Source organism: Oryctolagus cuniculus, chromosome 15, assembly GCF_051225735.1.
Source record: "Oryctolagus cuniculus isolate XC-2025 breed Fujian yellow rabbit chromosome 15, ASM5122573v1, whole genome shotgun sequence".
Lineage (NCBI taxonomy): Eukaryota > Metazoa > Chordata > Mammalia > Lagomorpha > Leporidae > Oryctolagus > Oryctolagus cuniculus.
In genome coordinates this window covers 7043356-7065263 of record NC_142881.1, presented here as the reverse complement: position 1 = coordinate 7065263, position 21908 = coordinate 7043356, and positions in this window count along the sequence as shown.

Genomic DNA, 21908 nt, shown 5'->3' with positions numbered 1-21908 from the left:
GTAGCTTTTTCATAAGAGGCATTTTCCAAGAACTTTGGGAAGACCCCACCCTCACTGTGCAAGGACTTCAATTTTCTTTGCACCAGAATAAACTCATTTTAATTCCGCTTTTTGCTTTTTGTTAATTCCACTTTCCGCTTTTTGTAGTACCCTTGTGTATGTCTCCATGGTTCTTCCTGGGACAGGCGCAGGTCCTGGCAGGGACGTGCCCTCCAGAAGTGCATTGCATCCTGGGGAAGGGAGGGGCCGTCCAGCGACACCCAGAGTGCAGTCTCTCCGATAGGAGCCACTTAGCTGCAAGGAGCAGAAAATCCAAGCAGTGGTGTAATATGGTTTTGGGGTCGGTGCTATGGCATAATAGGCTAAGCCTCCGCCTGTGGTGCCAGCATCCCAATATGGACACCGGTTCATGTCCTGGTTGCTCCTCTTCCAATCCAGCTCTCTGCTATGGCCCGGGAAAGCAGTGGAAGATGGCAAGTCCTTGGGCCCCTGCACCCACATGGGAGACCTGGAAGAGGCTCCTGGCTCCTGGCTTTGGATCAGCACAGCTCCAGCTGTTGTGGACATTTGGGGAGTGAACCAGCAGATGGAAGACACCTTTCTCTCTCTCTCTCTCTCTCTCTCTCTCCAACTCTACCTTTCATATAAATAATAAAATCTTCAGTAAAAAAGAAATATTTTTCCCCTCGCATGAACAAGAAGTCTGAAGGGAGGCGGCTCCTGACCTTCGTCCGTGGCTCAGTAATCCCGACTTCTTAGCCTCCTGCTCGTGGTCTTGGGTTGACCAAGTCCAAAGCCAGAAGAGGAGGGAGCCAGAATGGAAGCTGGGAGATCCTGTCACAGGCAGGCGGGCTCGCGGGGCCTGCGCCCCGGTGTCGGGTCAGCTGTTACACAGTGGGGGGCTCCTGGACCCACAGGGACTAGAGCGGGTGCACCAAGAGCCGCCCTGCACTGACACAGGTGTCGGCGCTGTGGGGAGGCAGTGTGCAAAGGCCATTCTGGGTGGGGCTGGGTCGAGGGGGCTCCCCAGGGGATGGCAGGAGGTGGAAGGACCTGAGCTGCTCCCCCTAGAGAGCACCCTCTTCTTGGGCACCCTGTGCTCCCAGAGGCCTGGTAACTTGGCCTAGCAGAGCTGTGAGCAAACCCCAGCTGGGCAGGAGCAGCCCTGCCTGTGTGCGCTCGCTGGCCCCCAGGGGAGCGGCGGGACCTGGGCTACTGGCCCCACCCCTCTCCCCGCCCCTCCCCTCTCCCTCCCCTTCCTCTCTTCCTCTCCCCTCCCTCCCCTCTCCTCTCTACCTCTGCACAGCCCCTCTGTAGGCTCACTTCTCTCCTCTCCGCCCCAGCCTGCCCTGCCCCTGACCCCAGCCTGTTTACCACCTCTGGTCATTCACCACGAGACCAACCTTCAAACACCTGCCGAACACAGAGAACACAAAGAAGGACAGGAGACAAAGGGGAGAAGAGAACACTGCCTCCAGAGGGCGAAGCCGATGGCAGAGCCGGCAGGAACTCGGCAGCCCCAGGCGGTCTGAATCCTGAGCTTGCTGGGGAAGAGACAGGATGAACCCAGTCCACACCCCCGGCACTCAAAAGGCCCACAAATTGGTGACAAAGTGACCTCAGGAAGCAGAAGGTAGGACAGAGCCAAAAACCAGAGGATGGGGTAAAGGGTCCTTCGAGGATGGTGAGACCCCACAGAGTCCACCCCCCACCGCGCTCAACCACAGCCCCTCCCTCACCCTGAAGGGTGGACACAGGGGCTCGGTGCTGGCGCCCTGCCACCCACGCCGGTGTCCTGCTCGCAGGATGCTCACGGCAGATTAGAAATTCCATGAGGCCAAAAACCAAGAGTCAAAGCTCCTGCCGCCTGGAGTTTTCCAAAGCCCAGCAGTGAAGTCAGCAGTGGACGGGCCACGCCCAGGGCCCCGAGCCCCGTCGGCTTTTCATTCCCCAGCCTTAATGGTGAGCAGATGAGCGCGGGCTTCCAGACGCCAGACTGAAACCTCTGCTGGGGACTACGGAGACCAAAGCAAACAAGCAACCACGACGTGGGGAGAGTGGAGACTAAGCGAGGAGAAGAAGCAGTCCAGCTATTTTAATATCATCAGGGAGCGGACAGAAGGTGTTGCATCCGCGACACGGGACAGCACAGCATTTCAACAGGAAAGGAGAATATTAGAAAACAGAGCTGGGAAAGAGCTCTTGGAACTGGAAAAGAGACCAGCGAAAATGAAAAGCGTCGTTGAAGTGGTGAAAGATAAAGCTCAGGAAATCTCTCAAGAAGTAGAGCAAAACAAAAGGGAGGAAAAAAACAGAGAGAAAATATGTTAGAATGATCCAGAAGGCTCAACATGGAGACCATAGGAGGCCCGGACACAGAACAGAGGCAGCCAACACAATGAAAAAAAAAAAAAAACGTTTCCCAAAGGAGAGGGTACCAGCTTCCAGGTGGACATAGCCTGTGCAGGCCGGCTGCAGTGCCAGCGTCCCATATGGGCACTGGTTCGAGTCCCGGCTGCTCCACTTCTGATCCAGCTCTCTGCTGTGACCTGGGAAGGCAGTGGAAGATGGCCCAAGTCCTTGGGCCCCTGCACCTGCATGGGAGCCCTGGAAGAAGCTCCTGGCTTCGGATAGACACAACTGCGCCGATGCAGCCATTTGGGGAGTGAACCAGCGGATGGAAGACCTCTCTCTCTCTCTCTCTCTCTCTGCCTCTCTGTCTCTGTCTCTGCCTCTCTGTAACACTGTCTTTCAAATAAATAAGTAAATCTCTAAAAATAATAGCCTGTGAAAAGTGTATCACAGATGGCAAAGTAAGATGTGTATCTAAGTGTATCATTGTCAAATTCCAGAGTAGTGAATTTACTGGCAGCTTCTTGGGGTAGGATGGAAACAGGGTCCAAATGATCAAAAATCAAAATAACTTCCATCATGTAGATGAATGTACACGTTCCAGGGTCGTTTAGAAATGAAATCATACATTACATACTCTGTCTGTCTGACTTCTTTCACTCAGCCTAATCAACTCAAGATTTGTCTACGTTGTTGCAGTATCAATAGTTCATTCATTTTTATGGTTCAGTGGCATTCTATTATATGGATATACCACATTTATCTGTCCATTCGCCTGTTGGTGAAAACCTGGATTGTACACAGTGAGTGATTATTGCTATCAAAGCTTTAAATGAGGGTTTCTTTTTTGTTTTTTTGAAAGGCAAAGCAACAGAGAGAGAAAGTGAGAGAGAGTGACAGAACCTTCTAAACATTCTATTCACTGGTTCACCCCCAAATGCTCACGACAGCCAGCATTAGACCAGGCCAAAGTCAGGAGCCAGGGACTCCAACCTGGTCTCCCATGTGGGTGGCTTAACCCACTGTGCCATGGCACCTGCCCCCTGCATGAGTTTCCCTTGATATTTGCTTTCATCCGTGTTGGGTAAATACAAACACCCAGGAGTGGAAGGGCTGAGTCGTATGTTAGCTGTGTTCATCTGTCTGAGAAATCCACGCTGTTTTCCTCAGCAGCCCACTAGTTTACATCCCTGCAACATATGAGAATTCTAGTCCTTTCTTTTTTAAAGTTTTATTTATTCATTTGAGAGTCAGAGTTACACAGAGAGAGGAGAGACAGAGAGAGAGAGAGGTCTTCCATCTGATGGTTCACTCCCCAAATGGCCACAACCAGCTTGAGCTGTGACAATCCGAAGCCAGGAGCTTCTTCCAGGTCTCTCACATGGGTGCAGGGGTCCAAGGACTTGGGCCATCTTCTACTGCTTTCCCAGGCCACAGCTGGCTCGGAACTGGAGCAGCCAGGACTCGAACCAACCGGCGCCCATATGGGAAGCTGCACTGCAGGTGGCGGCTTTACCCACTACACCACAGCACCGGCCCCTCTCTGAGCATCTTTAGAAGGACTGAAGTTCTTAATTTTGATGAACTTCAAATGGTCAATTTTTTTAATTTTATGGATTATGATTTTGGTGTCATGTCAAGGAAATCGTTGCCTAACCCAAGACAACAAAAATTAACTCCTAAGTTTTCTTCTAGAGGTTCTGTGATGTTGGGTTCTACACCCAGATCTGTGGTCCTTTTCCATGTCCTCTACGGTACAGGGAATGAGCTGTGTGCTCTGTGGATGGCCCGCTGTTCCCATCACCACTGTTGAAAGGCCATCTTTTCCACACCGATTCCTTTCTCACCATTGTGGAAAGACCAAGCCTATGGGGCCAGGTTCTACCCTGGCATTTCCTGGCTTTCCCTGGCATTCAGGTCATTTCACACCAACACCGTTCCTAAGTTACTGCTGCGTTATTATAACACTGAAAACCGGGTCGGGTGGTTCTCCAAGGTCTCCGTTTTTCCAAAGTTGTTTTGGCTGTTCTAGATACTGTGCATTTCCATGTAATTTCCATATGGAAATCTTGCTGGGATTTTTGTTGAGACTGAATTAAGTCTATAGATTAATTTGGGGAGAACTGACCTTTTCACAATATTGGGTTTTTCAGTCCGCCGCCGACGTGGCCTGGCTTTCCGTTTATTTCGGCCATTTCAGATGTCTCAACAGTGAACTACTCTTCCCAGCACTCAGATTGTTCATAGCTTTATATTTTTTTTTCCAGTCAGGATAAAAATGATTCCGGAGACGTCACAGGAGGCTCTGTGTGCGTGACACCCGACGGGCGTGGTTACGGATCTCACACGGAGAGGCCACCCTGGATTACCCATGAGGGCCCAGGGCCATGGAGAAGGCCCCTGTGGGAGTGGAGGGGAGGGGAGGTAGGTGTCAGAGTGGGGCAGGGCCATGGCCATGGCACTGGGCGGCCTGGAGTCAGAGTGGGGCAGGGCCACGGCCACGGCACTGGGTGGCCTCTAGAAGCCGGGAAGGTGAAGAAATGGACACAGCCCTGCAGCCTTCGAAGAGCACAGCTCTGCCCTGTGCTCCCTCAGCCCTGAGACAAACTCTGAGCTTTCATTCTCTAGCAGCACCGGCCAGCAAACTGGTCTCTTGTTTCAGGACGTCCGGTGGGTGGCAGTGGCTATAGGAAGCGAATAGTCTCAAGTGTTTCATACGTGTGACCTATCATAAACTCCGATTTCTGTTTGTCCACTTACAGTACAGAGATAAAATTGATTTTTCTGTATTTATCTTGTTTCCTGCAACCTTGCTAAACTCTTACTTTTGCAGGCGACATCAGATCTGCTACGGACACAGCAATCGCCTGGGAAGAACACAGTTCAGCTTCTTGGCTTCCATTAGGATGCATTTCATTCTTTTTCTTGCTTTGTGGAGTGGCTGTAAAAGTTTACAACATCGAATGGACGTGGTGAGAGCTGACGTCCTTGCCTTATTCTCGATCTTAGAAGGTGAATGTGAGGCCGGCGCTATGGTGTAGCAGGTGAGGCCGCCGCCTGCAGTGCCCACATCCCATATGGGCGCCAATTCAAGTCCTGGCTGCTCCTCTTCTGATCCAGCTCTCTGCTATGGCCTGGGAAAGCAGTGGAGGATGGCCCAAGTCCTTGGGCCCCTGCACCTGCATGGGAGACCAGGAAGAAGCTCCTGGGTCCTGGCTTCGGATCAGCACAGCTCTGGCCGTTGCGGCCATCTGGGGAGTGAAGCATCGGATAGAAGACCTCTCTCTCTCTCTCTCTCTCGCTCTCTCTTTCTGCCTCTCCTCTCTCTGTGTAACTCTTTCAAATAAATAAATAAGTCTTTAAGAGGGAAAAAAAAGGAGGTGAGCGTTTCCCTCTCACCTTTGTGACGGTGGCTGCTGTCGCTTTGTGTTAACAATGTTTTCAGGTTGAGGGACCCCCCCTTCTTTTCCTGGGTTTCTGAGAGCTTGAATAGGAATTAATACACCTTAAATTATGCTTTTTCTTGACCCACTGAGATGATCCTATGTTTTATTTAACCATAAATAGAGTAAATTACAATTATATACTTCAATTTTAAAAACCTTATATTCCTGAATGGTTGTGATGTATTGTCTTTTCATTGTATTATTGGAGTCAACTTAATAAACTCTTGTTAACTTCTTTTACCTAAAAATTGGTCCACAGTATTTTGTTTCTCACAACTGCTCTGTTCCGTTTGAAATGAGGGTAATACTGGCCTCACAGAATGAGTTGGGAAGTGTGCCCTCCTCTTCAGTCTTCCAGAAGAGTTTGTATAGAATTAGTACAGTTTTGGGAGGTCTGGCATTGTGGAGCAGCAAGTAAAGCTACTGCCTCCAGCACTGGCATCCTATATGGGCGCCGGTTCTAGTCCCGGCTGCTTCACTTCCGATCCAGCTCCCTGCTATGGCCTGGGAAAGCAGTGGAAGATGGCCCAAGTACTTGGGCCCCTGCACCCACATGAGAGACCCGGAAGAAGCTCCTGGATCCTGGCTTTGGATCTGCTCAGCACCGGCCATTGCGGTCATTTGGGTCTCTGTAACTCTGTCTTTCAAAGAACTAAGATAAATCCTTAAAAATTAAATAAATAATAAATAAATAAATAAATAAATAAATTGCAGATCCATAAAGCAAGTAAATGAACCAAAGGATCTTGTGGGAGGGAGGAACGAGTCAAGGGGGCTGTGACCAGGCGTTGGGGGCGGGGGGGGGGGAGACTGCGGTGCCCCTCCCCCAAGAGCAAACAAGCTCTGCAGGCCACAGGACAGGTGCAGCTTTACGTTCTCCATGGCGTCTGTGATCAGGGAAAAGTTAAGGACCTCTTCCCAAAGGCCTCCAAAGGTGCAATGAATGAAGCGATTGGCTGCCAAGGCCAAGTCCATGGCCACGGGGATGGGCCAGGGCGGGCCTCTGAGGGCAGCCTGGACGTCTGCACACTGATGGCCGAGCCCCACAGCACCGCTCATTCATCTGTCTCCACGCGCACAGTTAAGCTCCCAGGCAGCAGGCGCTGATGAGGCAAACCGATTAGGGACCCATTAGAGCCTTGCGGAGAGCCATGAATCCTCCCGCACAGGCACAGCCCCCAGAGGACCCAGGGGGGGCGGGGACTGAGCCACTCAGACACTCCAGCCCCCAGCAGTCTCACCTTCCCAGGGCAGGCAGGGGAGGGGCGGGGCCTGACTGTGGAATGCCCAGGTGGAAGCAGGGAGAACAGGGCTGGGCCCCTGCCAGGTTCTGGTCCCCAGAGGGGAGTTTGCACCTGAGAGCCGTGGCACTTTCTTAGTTCCCACTAAATCTCCCAAATACTGAGACTGAGAGAGCCCCTGGGCTCCCAGAGGAATTCAGGAAGCAGACGCATCAATCCTGCGGGAAGAGGCGCGTGCAGGACGCCACAGCGGGCCCCGCCCGGAGAGAACAGCCGGAGAGAACAGCCGACCGCCAGCTGGGTGCTGGGGACCCTCCGCACTCCCCAGACCGCCTTCTCCAGCGAGGCGTTCAGAATCAGGGGCGCACTCGGGCTCCCCTACTGAAGTTGGGTATCTTTTGTTTGCTTGAGAAACAGAGCCAGAACCAGAGCGAGCTCGCCCATCTGCTGGTGACTCCCACACGCCCACGACGCCCAGGTGAGCTCCTCCTGGACCCTCCTCTAAGCAGCAGTACCGGCTGCACTCCCGTGCTCACTGGTGACTTCTTTATGCTCCACTAAGGAGCTGACGGGTTCACAGGTGTGCAAACAACTGTAATTCAGCCCCCAATAATTCCAAGTGCTGGAGTTTATTTAAGATTTATTTCAGGCCGGCATTGTGGCTCACTAGGCTAATCCTCCACCTTGCGGCACCGGCACACCAGGTTCTAGTCCCGGTCGGGGCGCTGGATTCTGTCCCGGTTGCCCCTCTTCCAGGTCAGCTCTCTGCTATGGCCTGGGAGTACAGTGGAGGATGGCCCAAGTGCTTGGGCCCTGCACCCCATGGGAGACAAGGTAAGCACCTGGCTCCTGCCTTCGGATCAGCGCGGTGCGCCAGCTGTAGTGCTGGCCGCAGCGGTCATTGGAGGGTGAACCAACGGCAAAGGAAGACCTTTCTCTCTGTCTCTCTCTCACTATCCACTCTGCCTGTCCAAAAAAAAAAAAAAAAAAAGATTTATTTGTTTAAGAGAGAGAGAGCGAGAGAAAGAGTAAGAAAGAGAAGGAGAGAGATCTTCCATCACTGCTTCATGCCCCAAATGGCTGCAATAGCCGGGCTGGGCCAGGCTGAAGCAAGGAGCCTGGAATTCCATCCTGGCCTCCGTGGGTGGCCTGGGCCGAGGACTCCAAGCGCTTGAACCATTGTCTGCTGCCTTCTCAGGTGCATTGGCAGGGAGTCGATCAGAAACAGAACAGCCAGGACTCCACTGTGGCTCCCATATGGGACGCCAGCATCACAAGCCGCGGCTTCGCCCGCTGTGCCATAGTGCTGGCCTGCACCTGCCGGGATTCTGTCACGGGGCCCTGGCTGCCCCGAGTGTGGGCTGCGAGCCAATGACTTGTCTCCAATGACCAGAACGTGGCAAGAGTGATGGGATGTTGGCCGGCGCCACGGCTCACTTGGCTAATCCTCCACCTGTGGTGCCAGTACTCCAGGTTCTAGTCCATTTTGGGGCGCTGGGTTCTGTCCTGGTTGCTCCTCTTCCAGTCCAGCTCTCTTCTGTGGCCCGGGAGTGCAGTGGAGGATGGCCCAAGTGCTTGGGCCCTGCACCCATGTGGGAGACCAGCAGGAAGCACCTGGCTCCTGGCTTCGGATCAGCGCAGTGCGCCGGCCGCAGCGGCCATTGGGGGGGTGAACCAACTGAAAAGGAAGACCTTTCTCTCTGTCTCTCTCACTGTCCACTCTGCCTGTCAAAAAAAAAAAAAAAAAAAGCCCATTTTCTCCAGCTGCAGAGTGAGGCAGGGGACATTTCCCGGGCAGCAACACCTCGGAAACCCAGCCCCAGCACGGCCTGGACAGCCACGCCCCCTTGACCCCTGCGTCTTCTCACGCCAGGGTCCGAAGGTCAACTTCAAGTCCGTTCTGAGGAGCCTGTGGCTGCCAGTCGCAGTCGTGCTGGGTCTCAGGACTTGACACAGCAGCAAGATCCACGTGAACTTCCTCGAGCCACTCAACCGCCTAACAGACGGCGCTCCCAGCACGGCCCCACCAGCAGGCACGGGCACAGAGGCAGCCGGAGCCCAGTGTCCGGCCCTGGAAGCCAGGATGCGGCTGGGCTCTGCTGTCCTGGAGAAGCAGTGAGTCCCCAAGGGCAGCTCACCACCAGCCTGCTGCCAGGCATGGCTGCAAAAATCCCACAACAACCCTGCTAAGCAGCTGCTACAACTGTGCCCATTTTACAAATGAGGAAACTGAGGCAGGGACCAAGCAGCTTGCCCAAGGAGCTCAGCTAACCAGGACTGTGCCACTGGGCAGCCTCTGAACCTAACTCCTGGACCCCGGGGCCTCTTGGTGCCCTCTGACTGGGCGGCTGAGGTTGAGGAAGCTCCCGGCTGTGGACGCCCACAGCTAGCTGCACTAAAGACCCATGACCCTTTTGGATGAAGATCTGGGGGTGTGGAGAGTGAGGGGCGCGTGAACATCAGCACCCGAGCACCGCCCCATCCCTGCTGAGGAGGCGGCACCGCCAAGGGCCCCGGGTCAGCTCCGAGCCAGCTCACCTCGGCTCTCCAGAGAAGGGGGCAGTTTGCAGGGGCGAGGTCCTGTCGGCAATGGGCCTGAGCGCAGAGGCACAGAGGCTGCTGGGAGCTGCCCGGGTCCCCCCTGGTCCCCCTGGTCCCAGCGCGTCATAACAGGACAGGCGAGCTGAGCCCAGAGTGCGTCCGCTGCCCGCTCTGCTCCTGTCCTAACACGGAAGGTGGCCGGGCCGGCTGCTGGGGTGCACGGCCACGGAACCCCAGGGCAGTCGGTCCACGGAACCCCAGGGCAGTCGGTCCATCTCTTGGTTAAACCCAGCGTGACTGCAGCCTTCAGCAGCCACAACTCCCTTTCCCTCTGAAAGGCTGTTGGCTCTGAACCCAGTTTGAATAAATCAATTTCAGCCGATGTCCCCCGGCCCCCAGCCGGCCCCCACCTGCCTGTTCACATGCAGAGTGACCACTTACTGAATTACCAGGCCAAGGCCATTGGATCCAGAGGGCAGGAAACAGCAAAAAACCAATCCTAACAAAATGTACCCGAGCTCCAAATAAAATTTCCTCCCCTTCCTCCCGGCAGATTGGATCATATTTCACGGGAGGTCGGAGCGGCTGAGCGTGTGCACAGAGGCTCTCTGCGTGGCCCTGAGCGCCCTCCACGAGCTGGGGGTGGGCTGGGGGCGGGCATGAGCGCCTCCCTCCGTGACGCCCCTCTATCAGAGGTGGTCTGTTTGAAACCCATGTTGCACAGTAATCCTGCCCACAGCAGCTCCCAGCCCTGGAGACCCTGTGCCCACCATGATGGTCGGACAGGCTGATAGGCAGTTAGGCTCCACCCTCTAGAGGGTGCAAAATGCTTGCTTCTCCCGGGAGCTCCCAGCAGCAGGACAAGGGTGCCCATCCCCCTCCTTCGGAGCCTGCAGTTTTATCCTGAGAACAGGAGCGAGTGTTGTTCCACCCGGCTGAGTTCTCAGTTCACCATGAGAGCAGAAGTCACTGAGCCCAACCTTCCGATGGTTTTTGTTTTGTTTTGTTTTGTTTGTCTTCTCATGCGCAAGCTGGACAGGACAGACAAGGTTACAGATCCGGCCTTTGGATGGGTTTTGTTCCTGCCTTCATCCTTAGCTGCTGTTCTGGTTTTTTCTTCCCCCAGAGAAGACTTGGACCCTTGGGGCCAGTGCCCTGGTACAGTAGGTTAATCCTCTGCCCGTAGCACCGGCATCCCATATGGGCGCTGGTTCGAGTCCCGGCTGCTCCTCTTCCAATCCAGCTCTCTGTTGTGGCCTGGGAAAGCAGTAGAAGATGGCCCAAGTGCTTGGGCCCCTGCACTCATGTGGGAGTCCCAGAAAAAGTTCCTGGCTCCTGGCTTCGGATTGGCCCCACTCCAGCCATTGCAGCCATTTGCTCCAGTTCCAATCCAGCTCTCTGCCTGGCCTGGGGAAGTAGAAGATGGCCCAAGTCCTTGGGCACCTGCACCCATGTGAGAGACCCAGAGGAAGCTCCTGGTTCCTGGCTTCAGATTGGCCAAGCTCCGGCTGTTGTAGCCATTTGGGGAGTGAACCAGCAGATGGAAGACCTCTCTGTCTCTGTCTCTGTTTCTGTCTCTCTGTCTCTGTCTCTGTAACTCTGCCTTTCAAATAAATAAAATAAATCTTTTTTAAAAAATTGCATTTTTCACAGGGACCTTCCAGAAGATACAGACTGATAGCCTCGTCCCTTTTCCCAAAAGGCAGTGGGTGGAGGGAGTGCGGGGAGGACAGGCTATGGGTTGGACAGGCCAGGTTTAAATGCCCCGTCGTCCACTGGCTGTGGTCCGAGGCGCATTACTTCTGGCTGAGCCTCAGTTTGTTCCTTGGTACCAAGGAGACAGTGGTGATGCCTCGTCTTGAGAATCCAGTGGACAATGGTGATGCCTCCTCCCGAGAATCCAGTGGACATGGTGATGCCTCGTCCCGAGAATCCAGTGGACATGGTGATGCCTCGTCCCGAGAATCCAGTGGACATGGTGATGCCTCCTCCCGAGAATCCAGTGTGATTCTGCTACAGGTGACATGGCAGAGAAAAGGCGTCCTCGGTTCTTCATCTCACGTGAAAGAAGATTTTCCATGCGGACAAGGCAGAGAACAAAGCAAGATTTATTTGAGTCAGAAACCTGCAGCAGCAGCCAGGAGGGGGCTCCAGGAGAGGCAGACCTGAGGAACTGCGAGGGTCCAGGTCATTTTTTTTTAAGATTCTGGTTTGTTTTTTTTTTTTAAGATTTTGTTTGTTTGAGAGATAGAGTTACAGACAGTGAGAGGGAGAGACAGAGAGAGAGAGGTCTTCCATATGGGATGCTGGCATTGCAGGCCAGGGCTTTAACCCACTGCACCACAGCGCCAGCCCCGAAAAATGCAATTTTCTAAGAAATCAAGGAAATTTGATTATGGACATGATATTAGGTGACAGCGGGGAAATGTTTAGAATGACAGTGACACACTTATGTCAGCTGTCAGGCTCTTAGGCATCAGGCATTAGGCAGTGACCCTGAGACCTGGTGCCCAGGGTTCGTGATTAGACACTTGGGAGGCAGAGAAAGCAAGCGAGGTGTTGAATCCAGGAGATGCAGTGTTATGGGTGCAGCAGAACTTCTCACTGGGGGTGGGGGAGTTGTCAGGAAAGGCTTGATTATTCAAGTTCAAGTTCAGCCTAGGTTCTCCCTCTCCTTCCCTGTGACCGTGTGACCCTGTCACCCTGTGACCGTGCCTCCATGCCTGCCACACAAAGCCTCTATCAGACGCCAGACCACAGAGCCACCAGATCCTGCAACCTCCAACCTTGAACTGAAATAAACAGCTTCTTGCCCAAAGAAGCTCCTCTCAGTATTTTAGCTGAAATAACACAAAGCGGACTAACGTGTTCCCCTACGGATATTTTCATACATTTTGAAACATGGGCCACCAGGGAGATGCAAATCAAAGCCACAGGGAGATTCTGCCTGGCACCCATTGGGCTGGCTACTACCGGCACCAGAAGGTGCCAGGAGGTGGGGAGGGCGTGGAGAGACTGAAACTCTCGTGGGAAGAGGGGCCGCAGCCGTGGGAGGCAGCAGAGCCGCTCCTTAAAAGGTGAAAATTGTGCTGCACCCGATGCAGTGACTTTCCTATTTGACGCGATGGACAGCAGCCAGGCTGGAGAAGGAGGGGCGTTCCGACACCTGCTGCAACCTTGGGGCAGGACACCAGCGGAAGCAGACCAGTCACACGGGGCCAACGCCACCTGACCCACCAGTGTGACGTGCTCACGCATGGAACGGTGGCTCCAGGGGCTGCGGGAAGCAGGGCTGGGATGCTCTTGTTACTGGATAAAGACTGAGCTTTCTGGGGGCCAGTGTCTTGGCACAGCAGGTTAAGCCTCTGCCTGTGGTGCTGGCGTTCCATGCGGGCAGCGGTTCACGTCCTGGCTGCTCCACTCTGATCCAGCTCCTTGGCCTGGGAAAGCAGCAGCAGATGGCCCAAGCACTTGGGTCCCTGCATACACATGGGAGACCCGGAAGCTTCTGGCTCCTGGCTTCAGCCTGGCCCCGTCCTAGCCGTGCAGCCATTTGGGGAGTGAACCAGCAGATGGAAGACCTCTCTGTGACTCTGCCTATCAAATACATAAATCTTAATAAAAAAAAAAAAAACCCTCTGGAGACTGGCTGTGTAACACTGCGAATGAACGTCACATCACGTACCCTTAAACATCAGGACGATGGTAAACATGACGCTAGGGGCGTTTTGCCACAACACTTTCAAGAAGGGAAACGCACACGCAGGCGAGCCCCGAGGCAGCTCTCTGCCCGTGTGAACAAGCCCCGGAACACTCCCCGGAACCGAGCTGTGGCTGCCTGGGGGGCAGGGGGGAGAGAGAAACTTGCCTTTTCTATTTTCATATCCTTTTATGCTGCTTGAATTTTCACAACAAGACCCCGAGGCAGGTGTTTGACCTCGCGGGTGAGATGCTGGCACCCTACAGCAGAGCCGAGCTGCAGCCCCGCGGCCCGGCTCCTGACGGGGGCTTCCTGCACTGCAGACCCCAGGAAACGCAGCGACGGCTCAGGTCACTGGGGCTCTGCACCCCACGTGGGAGACCCAGGCCGAGTTCCTGGCTCCCAGACTCAGCCTGGCCCAACCCTGGCAGTTGTGGGCATTTGGGGAGGGAGCCATCTCCTACCTACCCCAACCCTGCCACTGCCTCTCAATTAAGAATTAATTAAATTTAAAAAGGAGCTCTGTCTATGCATTGCTTTGGAAGGAAAGTGAGGTAGGGATTTTGTTGTTGTTTTGGGTTTTTTTGATGCAACAGCAGTCCCGGGGCAGGAGGCCGCCCGCAGCCCTCACGGGTGAGCAGTGACCGAGGGGTGGATGCGCCCCGGTCCAGCCCGGGAGGCAGGGAAGGTGTCACTCTGCTCCTACAGGGGCCTGGGACGGGGAGGCGGGTCATGGGGGCTGCGTCTGAGCAGGAGCCTGGAACAGCTGATACAAGGAACAGGCTCTGAGCTAGGGGACAGAGGAGGATGGAGGAGCCCCTCCCAGGCCCAAGCAGCAAGTCTGGGAAACTGAGGCACACGGAGATTGCGAGCTTGCCCACAGTCACACAGGTGGTAAGCAGCAGAATCGGTCACAGATGCGGAATCTGCCCTGACCCCCAGGCTACGGGCCTGTGAGTGGGGACCGTGTGACCCGGGCTTCACTTAGAAAGGAAGAAACACAGATCGGCGAGGTCAAGCACAAAAGGAAATACAGAGGCACAGCTGGATCCAGGTCACACAGGTGTGTGGGATCCACCTCCCTCCGTCTCTCACTCTGCCTCCCCCAGGTAGGCTCTGTTCCCAAGCGGACTTCCTGCAACAGGTGTGAGGGCTGGTCCCCAGAGCCCCAGGCTTAACGGTCAACGAGCCTGGCCACCCGCACAGAGCAGCAGTGACTCCTGCTGGTGAAACGCCCAAGGTTGGGCCCCGTCCCTGTTCCTGGCTGGGTCCCTAGGAGCCTGGGGTGGGGAGGCGATGGTGTCAGACACGACGACCCCTAGGACTGAGAGTGGGGTATAGAGGAGGCCCCAGAGGAGAGTAAAGGGAAGGAGAAGCAGCAGGGTCTCCCAACACCCCCAAGGGGAGCTGCCAGAAATCTGCCCAGCAGGGCAGGCGGGCAACTATTGTCACAAGGAGACTTTGTCATGTGCATGGCGTTGGCCACAAACCCAGGCTGGGAGAGCCACAGACACAGAACGGGCCAGGACGTCACCCTCGGGCCAGCATCCATTGCCACGCATGTCCCTTGGCTCACAAGGAGCCAGGAAGGAGCCTGGGTTTGTGGCCTCAGGGTCTGCGTTCTGGTGAAACTTGCCAGCCGTGCAGCCTTGAGAAAGTAAGCTACGGTGCTCAGCCTCAGTTTCTTCATCTGGAAAATGGGAGCAGCAAAGCCTTGCTGGAAGACGTGCAATAGAAGGAGGCGGGGCTTGGCACGCGGCAGGGGCTCCATCGGTGTTTTTACGACATCACGGGCAGCAGGTGCAGCTCTTCCAGGAAGCTCTTTGGGCACCTGAACTGGGGTCCAGAGGACCCAGAGGGAAGCAGTTTCCCTTGTTAGCTGCTGGCAACTACAAAAAGAAACAAAATAAAGGCCGGTCCTGGTGTGTGTGTGTGGGGGGGTCTCTGAACAGCCCAGAGCAGCAAGAGGGGGGCTGGGAAGCGCCCCACTCCAGGGTCCCCCTGTGGCTCAGCTGAGATGCCAGGCGAGCAGGGGGAGGCAGCTGCTGGCTCCCCACGCACCCGGTGAGGCTCGCCCAGCCCTGGGCTCCGTGCTGTGGCCTGGCTCTCCTGGGAGCCCCCGGGAGCAGGCTGGGAGGCAGGAGCAGCCAAAGCACTTTGTCACCGTGAAATGCCCGCGACAAGCAGGCGTCTGGGGACCCGCAGAGCTTGAGACACCAACAAGCAGGTGTGTGGTCCGTTCTCAGGGATTTGGGTCCTGCAGAAAATGTGCCATAAAATTGCCAAGAAAGCCTCCCTAGGTGCACAATTTCAAAGGAGGCAAACCTCCCCCTTACAACATGCAAAGTGTTGCAACTTGCCACACTGCACACCCAGTGTCCTGGCCGTGCAGCAGCAGGCCAGTGGCTAACAGGCCCTGCTCTTTGGGTCCGGGGTTATCCAAGCAGCGAACGGCACGGTGGCTCAAAGGACAGATCGTGTGCATGAGCCACAGCCGTCCCGACTTGAGAACAAGCAGGCTCCTCGCACATCGCCGCCATCCCGTACAAGAGGGAGGGGGCAGGGAAGGAGCCGAGGGCTGAAATCAGCAAGCCCCGGCTGGCAGGCCTGAGGCAGCCCCCGCCTGCTTTTGTCCCTGAAGCCTGCTGTGGCACTGATCTAGGTGCTACTGCACAACTGCACAGTGACGAGCTGGCAACAGAGAGGGTGCACCTGCCAAGCCTCAGGGGTCACCTCTGGGACTCTGCAGGAAGCTGCAGGAGGAACAAGATGCCCAGGTCCCTCCAGCCTGGGCCACGCAGAGGACGGCCCAAGATTTCTGAACTGCGCACCCCACCAGTGAGCCAAAAGGTGCCTCAGGCTGCGTCCCTCCAAACCCCGGCCCTCCCCCATGAAGCCAACAGGAAAGCAGCCCGCACCGGAGGGCAACAGCTGGGTGCCCAGAAATGGCCACAAACTGGGCCTCTGCGGGACGCTTAGCCCTCGGGGCCAGCCCTCTGCCGGGGGACGTCTGCAAAACTGCAAACCCTCCGCAGCTGCAGCCTGGGGCTCGGTCATCGCCAGGAGCAAGGAGGGCGCCAACGCACACAGCAGCTCCGGCGCTCAGCGCTGAGCCGGCCGGGCAGCAGCCAGCAAGTGGAAGCCGCTGCTCCTTCCTCGGACCCAGGCACGTCTACCACACCCTGCTGTGACGGCTGCCCGTGTCCAGCTGTCCATGTCTCCAGCTCTGGGCAAGGACAGAATTGCAGGAGTCCCGTCCTGCCCTGGACACAGGGTCAAGGAAACCTAGTCTCCACCCTCCAGGGCTCACCAGCCCCATGGAGAAGAACCACAGAGCGACAGCCGGAGAAAGAAAGGAAAATCCAGGAGGGCTTCCTGGAGAGGGTGGCTGTTCAGACACCCTCAGCAGAGACCCTGGGAGCAGGAGGAGCTGCCCCAGGGCAGGGAGCAGGGGCCCTGGGCAGCAGGAGCGGCCTCGGCTGGCCGTGCACGCTAGAACCACCTAGCAGCAGGTGGCGGCAGCAGCAGGAGGACAGGGCACTGCGCTTCAGCTCCCGGGGGCAGGGGCAGAAGGGGTTTACCTCGGGCTCTTAAGCTTTCCTGGGGGGAGAAGGAGATGCCAACCCTCCACACAGTCCCCACCACTGCCGTCAGGAAGAGCCTTGGGCAGGGGGCTGCACGCCCTGACCCCACTGCCCGACACACAGCAGGCACACAGTGGACACCCGCTGAGATGGGGCACTGCATGCCGTGGGGACAGTGGCAGGGCGGCCTCTCACCCCCACCTGCCAGGGATATCCCGGCGGAAGCTGGAGCGTGCCCTCCCGCTTACCCACTGCACCTGCGCCCCAAGACCTTGTCCTGAGCTTCAAGACAGAACCTGACAGTCAGAACCTCTAGGGTGTGGAAACTTCAGGGCCATCTGTGACCTGGCTGCCACCTCCCCTTGGTGGCCCCGAAGCATCTGTCTCCTGCCTAGCCCAGAGGCACCTCAGGGCCCCCAGTTGTGTCTCAACTCCCATCCCCCACGCCCATCCAGAACCTGGCTCGGAGAAGGCGCTGGGAGAAGGTTGCTGAGTGGGACTCTGCCACGGGCCGTGATTTCCTGCCCTCAGGAGGGCCACATCCGGTGGCCTCAGAGGTGGGTTCTACTGGGAGCACCCACTTCAAGTCAGGTGGCCTGCGTTCAACGTCCAGCCCCAGCACATACTGGCTGTGTGACGTCGAGAAAGTGGCTGCCCCTGTCTGAGCCTCAGCTCCCTCATCTGTAAGACGGGCAGAATAAAGGAAGCCACCCCAGAGAGGCCGCGAGGAGACCCAGAGCAGGTGCAGAGCGCCCGCTGGCTCTCGGAGCCCGCTGTCCGTCTCCCTCCGCTGCCCGTCTCCCTCCGCCATGCATGCAGAAGGCTGAAGGTCCGAGGAAGGGGGCTGGGTGGCATCTCGGAATCATGCGGGGTACTTCCCCCGCGACCCGCTCAAGGGCAGCTCTCTGCCCTGGAGTTTATTCAACGGCACGAGGCGCCCACGTCATCCGTTGCGTCCTCCATTGTCTCAACAGGCAGTGCTGGGTTCCCGGGACGGCCAGGCCGTGTTCCTATTGAGGCATTCGCAGCCCACTGGGCACAGGGCCTCGGCACCCGTCATCCCCACTCCATGCCAGAGAGGGCAGTGAGGCCCCAGCTGGGCCCAGCGAGGGGCGTCCTGGGCGCGTCCAGGATCGGGGCGGCGTCTGGGATCGCAGACAGCTTCGACTTAAAGCCGTTCTTTCCAGAAGCGATGATGCCTCAGCAGGGACACGGCCACAGGCTAATAAAACCCTCCAAGCCCACAAGTGTGGGAAGCAGAGGGACCGCGGGCATTGCGTTTCCTTGGAAACACGCGGACCCCGCAACCCGTGTCGGAGCGCCTGGGTTCAGGTCCCAGCTCCACTCCCAAGTCCAGCTTCCTCCTCACGCAGCCCCAGGAGGCCGCAGGTGGTGGCTCAAGCCTGCGGGTCCCTGCCACCCGCACGCGAGACCTGGTGAGGCCCCAGCTCCTGGCTTCAGCCCGGCCTACTTCCGGTTTTGTGGGCATTTGGAGAGTGAACCAGTGATGGAACATTGACCTCTCTCACCTCTCTCTCTCTTTCTCTCTCCCCCCTCCTCCCTCCCTCCCTCCCTTCCTTTTAAATACATAAATAAAATATTTTTTTAAATTCTATTTATTTGAGGTAAAGATAGAAAGAACCATCTTCCATCCACTTGTTCACTCCCCAGATGGCCGCAACAGCCGGAGCTGCGCCGATCTGAAGCCAGGAGCCAGGAGCTTCTTCCAGGTCTCCCACGTGGGTGCAGGGGCCCAAGGACTCGGGCCATCTTCCACTGCTTTCCCAGGCCACAGCAGAGCTGGATTGGAAGAGGAACATCCGGGACACGAACCGGCGCCCACATGGGATGCTGGCACCTCAGGCTTAGCCTAGTATGCCACAGCGCCAGCCTCGAATAAACGAAATTTTTAAATAATGCTAACATGCCTAGAAACACTGTTCCTGAGAGAAGGCAGCCGCCGGCCGCGGTCCTCTTGCCGCCCACATCCCTGCACTCCCCACCGCCGCTGGGGTCTCTGGGGTTTTCAGGCCACCCTGATCATGTGGGGTTCACCAAGCTTAACCCATTCTTCGGAGGTCCTCACCGAAAGCTGGACATCAGCCCCGGCAGGGTCGGGGTGCCAGGGAGCAGGCACTAGCTAGAGCCCCCTGCTTTTGAAGATGAGGACTGGGGCATAGTGAAGTGACTGGCCCAGGGCCGAGGTGCACCTGCCCTAACCCATCTCTCCAGGGGCGGGGCTAGTGACCCATGCAAGGAGGGGGTTGGCCCAATCGTGGCCAGAGGGGCCCAATCCATGCCCACCTGCGGAACTCTGGAGCCCACAGCCCTGCCGCGGGTCCGGAGGCTGCCATGAGAGCAGCTGTGAGCCTCCCTCCGGGCCCGGCCTGGCGGTGAGAGTCTCGGGGCTGCCGGGGAACCAGAGGCAAGAGAGGCCTCCACCCGCAGGGTGCCAGAGCCTGCAGAAACGCACGGAGGCCCAGCCAGGTGGACGCAGAAACCCTAACGTAGGAGACCACGTGCAACTCAAGAAAAACGGAATTAAAGATGACTGTATTTTGGTGCAAAAGAAAAAAATCAAAACCCATATGTACAAGGAGTCTTCAAACGGTTTATGGAAAAGGCCTGTTAGACACAAGTTTCAAAAATTTCACACCCAAAGTAAACATCTTTTAATGACATTTTTCCATGAACTTTAAAAACTCCCCTTCGCCTAAAAAAACTTCCAGTGTCTGTGAGATGCAGGATTCCCCAGGCGCCCCGTCTGGTCTGGCAGCCCTGCCTCCAGTCTCCCAGGCTGCAGGTGGAGCTCAGGGTCAAGTCTGGGGCCCGGACTCACACCCCCTCCCACACCTGGACCTGGTGACAGACAACGAGCCCCAGGGATCCTGGAGGTGGCTTCACGGAGGGGACAAAGCGTCAGACGTGGAGCAGGGCTGACCCGGGAAGGCGCCAGCTGCCCTGGCCCTGGCTGAGTGAGCAGGCACTGCGTGGCCCAGCGCCTGCCTCCCCCTCCTCTCCAGTCAGGGGGCTGACCTTAAACCTGCACTTCCTTCTCCCGGAGCTCCGGCCGCTGAGAGCGCCCCTCAGAAGCACTGTCGCCTCTCCCTGTAACGGCGGCAGCAACGCTGGATGACCGGGGCGGACTCGCCGCCCTCCGGGAATCCTCGAAGACGCAAACGCTGAGCTCCAGAGCTGGTTACGGAAGAAAAGCCGAGGCAAACTGGATTTAGGGGCCCGACTCCATTTAAACAGCTTCAGCAACAAACAAGGCGCTCTCTCGGATTCCTCTAGATCAGCACATTTCAGCAGCGAAGTGACATCTTGACATGGACAGTCTTCTCCATCTCGCTGGGATGGCACGAGTGTGCCCACGGTGAAGAGACACGGGCCTGACACCAGGCCACCGCGCCTCTACGAGCACAGGAAGAATTTCCGCGGCCACCGCTTAAATCCGAGGACTGTGCCCGTGCCCAGTGCTCTCGCGGTGTGACTACATGTGGGTACTACAGGCTGTGGGTACTCACGAGGACGGGGAGTTGGCCGAAGCAGGGTTCCAGGCCGTCGTTTGGCCGGTACGGATCCTGCCCTTCACAAGGAACGGCGGCCCAGGGGCGTGGCTGCGTTGGCGGCCATGGCTGAGCGCTCAGCTCCCGATGCAGGTGGCCTGGCTGGGGGCCCAGACCATCCCCTCACCAGGAGATGCTGGTGCAGTCCGGGGCCTTTTAACTGCATTCTCTGCCCCCTACCTGCCTGCCGTGCAGTCGGGATAACGAGGCGTCCACACCTAAGACTGCCACGGGATGGCCTCACAGCACCTGTTGTCCTGTAGAGCACAGGGCACAGGGCCTGGGAACTGTAAGCTCAACACAGCCGAGAGGGGGCGCTTCTTCCCTGTGATCCAGGCACCTGAAGCACTCAAAGAAGCTGTGCGCACACACACACACACACACACACACACACCAGACACACAGGCACCATGCTTACACCCACACACGCACAACAGCGGGGTCACTTTTTTTGGAAGATTTATTCATTTATTTGAGAGGCAGACAGAGAGAGGGAGAGACAGAGAGAGAGAGGTCTTCTATTCACTGGTTCACTCCCCAGATGAGCTCAGCAGCCAGAGCTGGGCCAGTCTGAAGCCAAGAGCTGTTCCGAGTCTCCCATGTGTGTGCAGAGGCCCAGGAACTTGGACATCTTTCACTTTCCCAGGCCATTAGCGGGGAGCTGATTGGAAGTGGAGCAGCCGGGATTCAAGCTGGTGCCTACATGGGATGCCGGCCCCAGGGGACACTGTGATCTGAGCACAATCGGGGAGTCAGAAAAGCCGTGTACACACCCACACATACACACCACACACTGCACACATGCAGCACACAACACTGTATACGTGCGCTGCACACACATGCATGCATACTTAATGTGCGCACACACACACACAGGCACACACAGATTCTCACAGACCCCGATGGGTAAGGCAGGACTTGGACGAAGCTGATTGGATATCCACCCGACTCCTGGCAGCTGCATCCAACTCCGAGGTCACGGGCTCCTGTGGACTTTGCCCCTCTCCGACCCCCACTCAGCCCAGTCAGCACCCCCAGGTGAGCTCCAGGAGCAGGTGGGATTTCACCTTTCTCAGTGCTTGGTCATAAAAACAAAGCCGCACATTTATTGGTCTGGGGTTTTAGCCTCCTCCAAACACTGTCTGCTCGGGGGATGAGGGCCCCTTCCCCGCCGTGGCTCTCCTGACCAGACAGGTTCTGCAAAGCTCCGTGGCTGTTCCCTGAACACAGCCAGTGCTCGGAGGCCCCCCAGCCCTGGAGCTGGCAGAGCCCACCCACCAGAAACCCTGGGAGCAGCACTGAGGCGCACCGGCCTCAGCCCCTCCCTGGCTCCCTGCTCAGAGCTGCCCCTGCGTCTACAGCACAGGGTGTCCCTAGCAGTTCCCAGCCAGGCAGACCCCCAGCCGCCAGGGCTCTCAGTGGGCAGGTTAAAGCAGCCCCCAGAGAGTCTTGCGCCCAGGGAGGCTGGGAAGCCC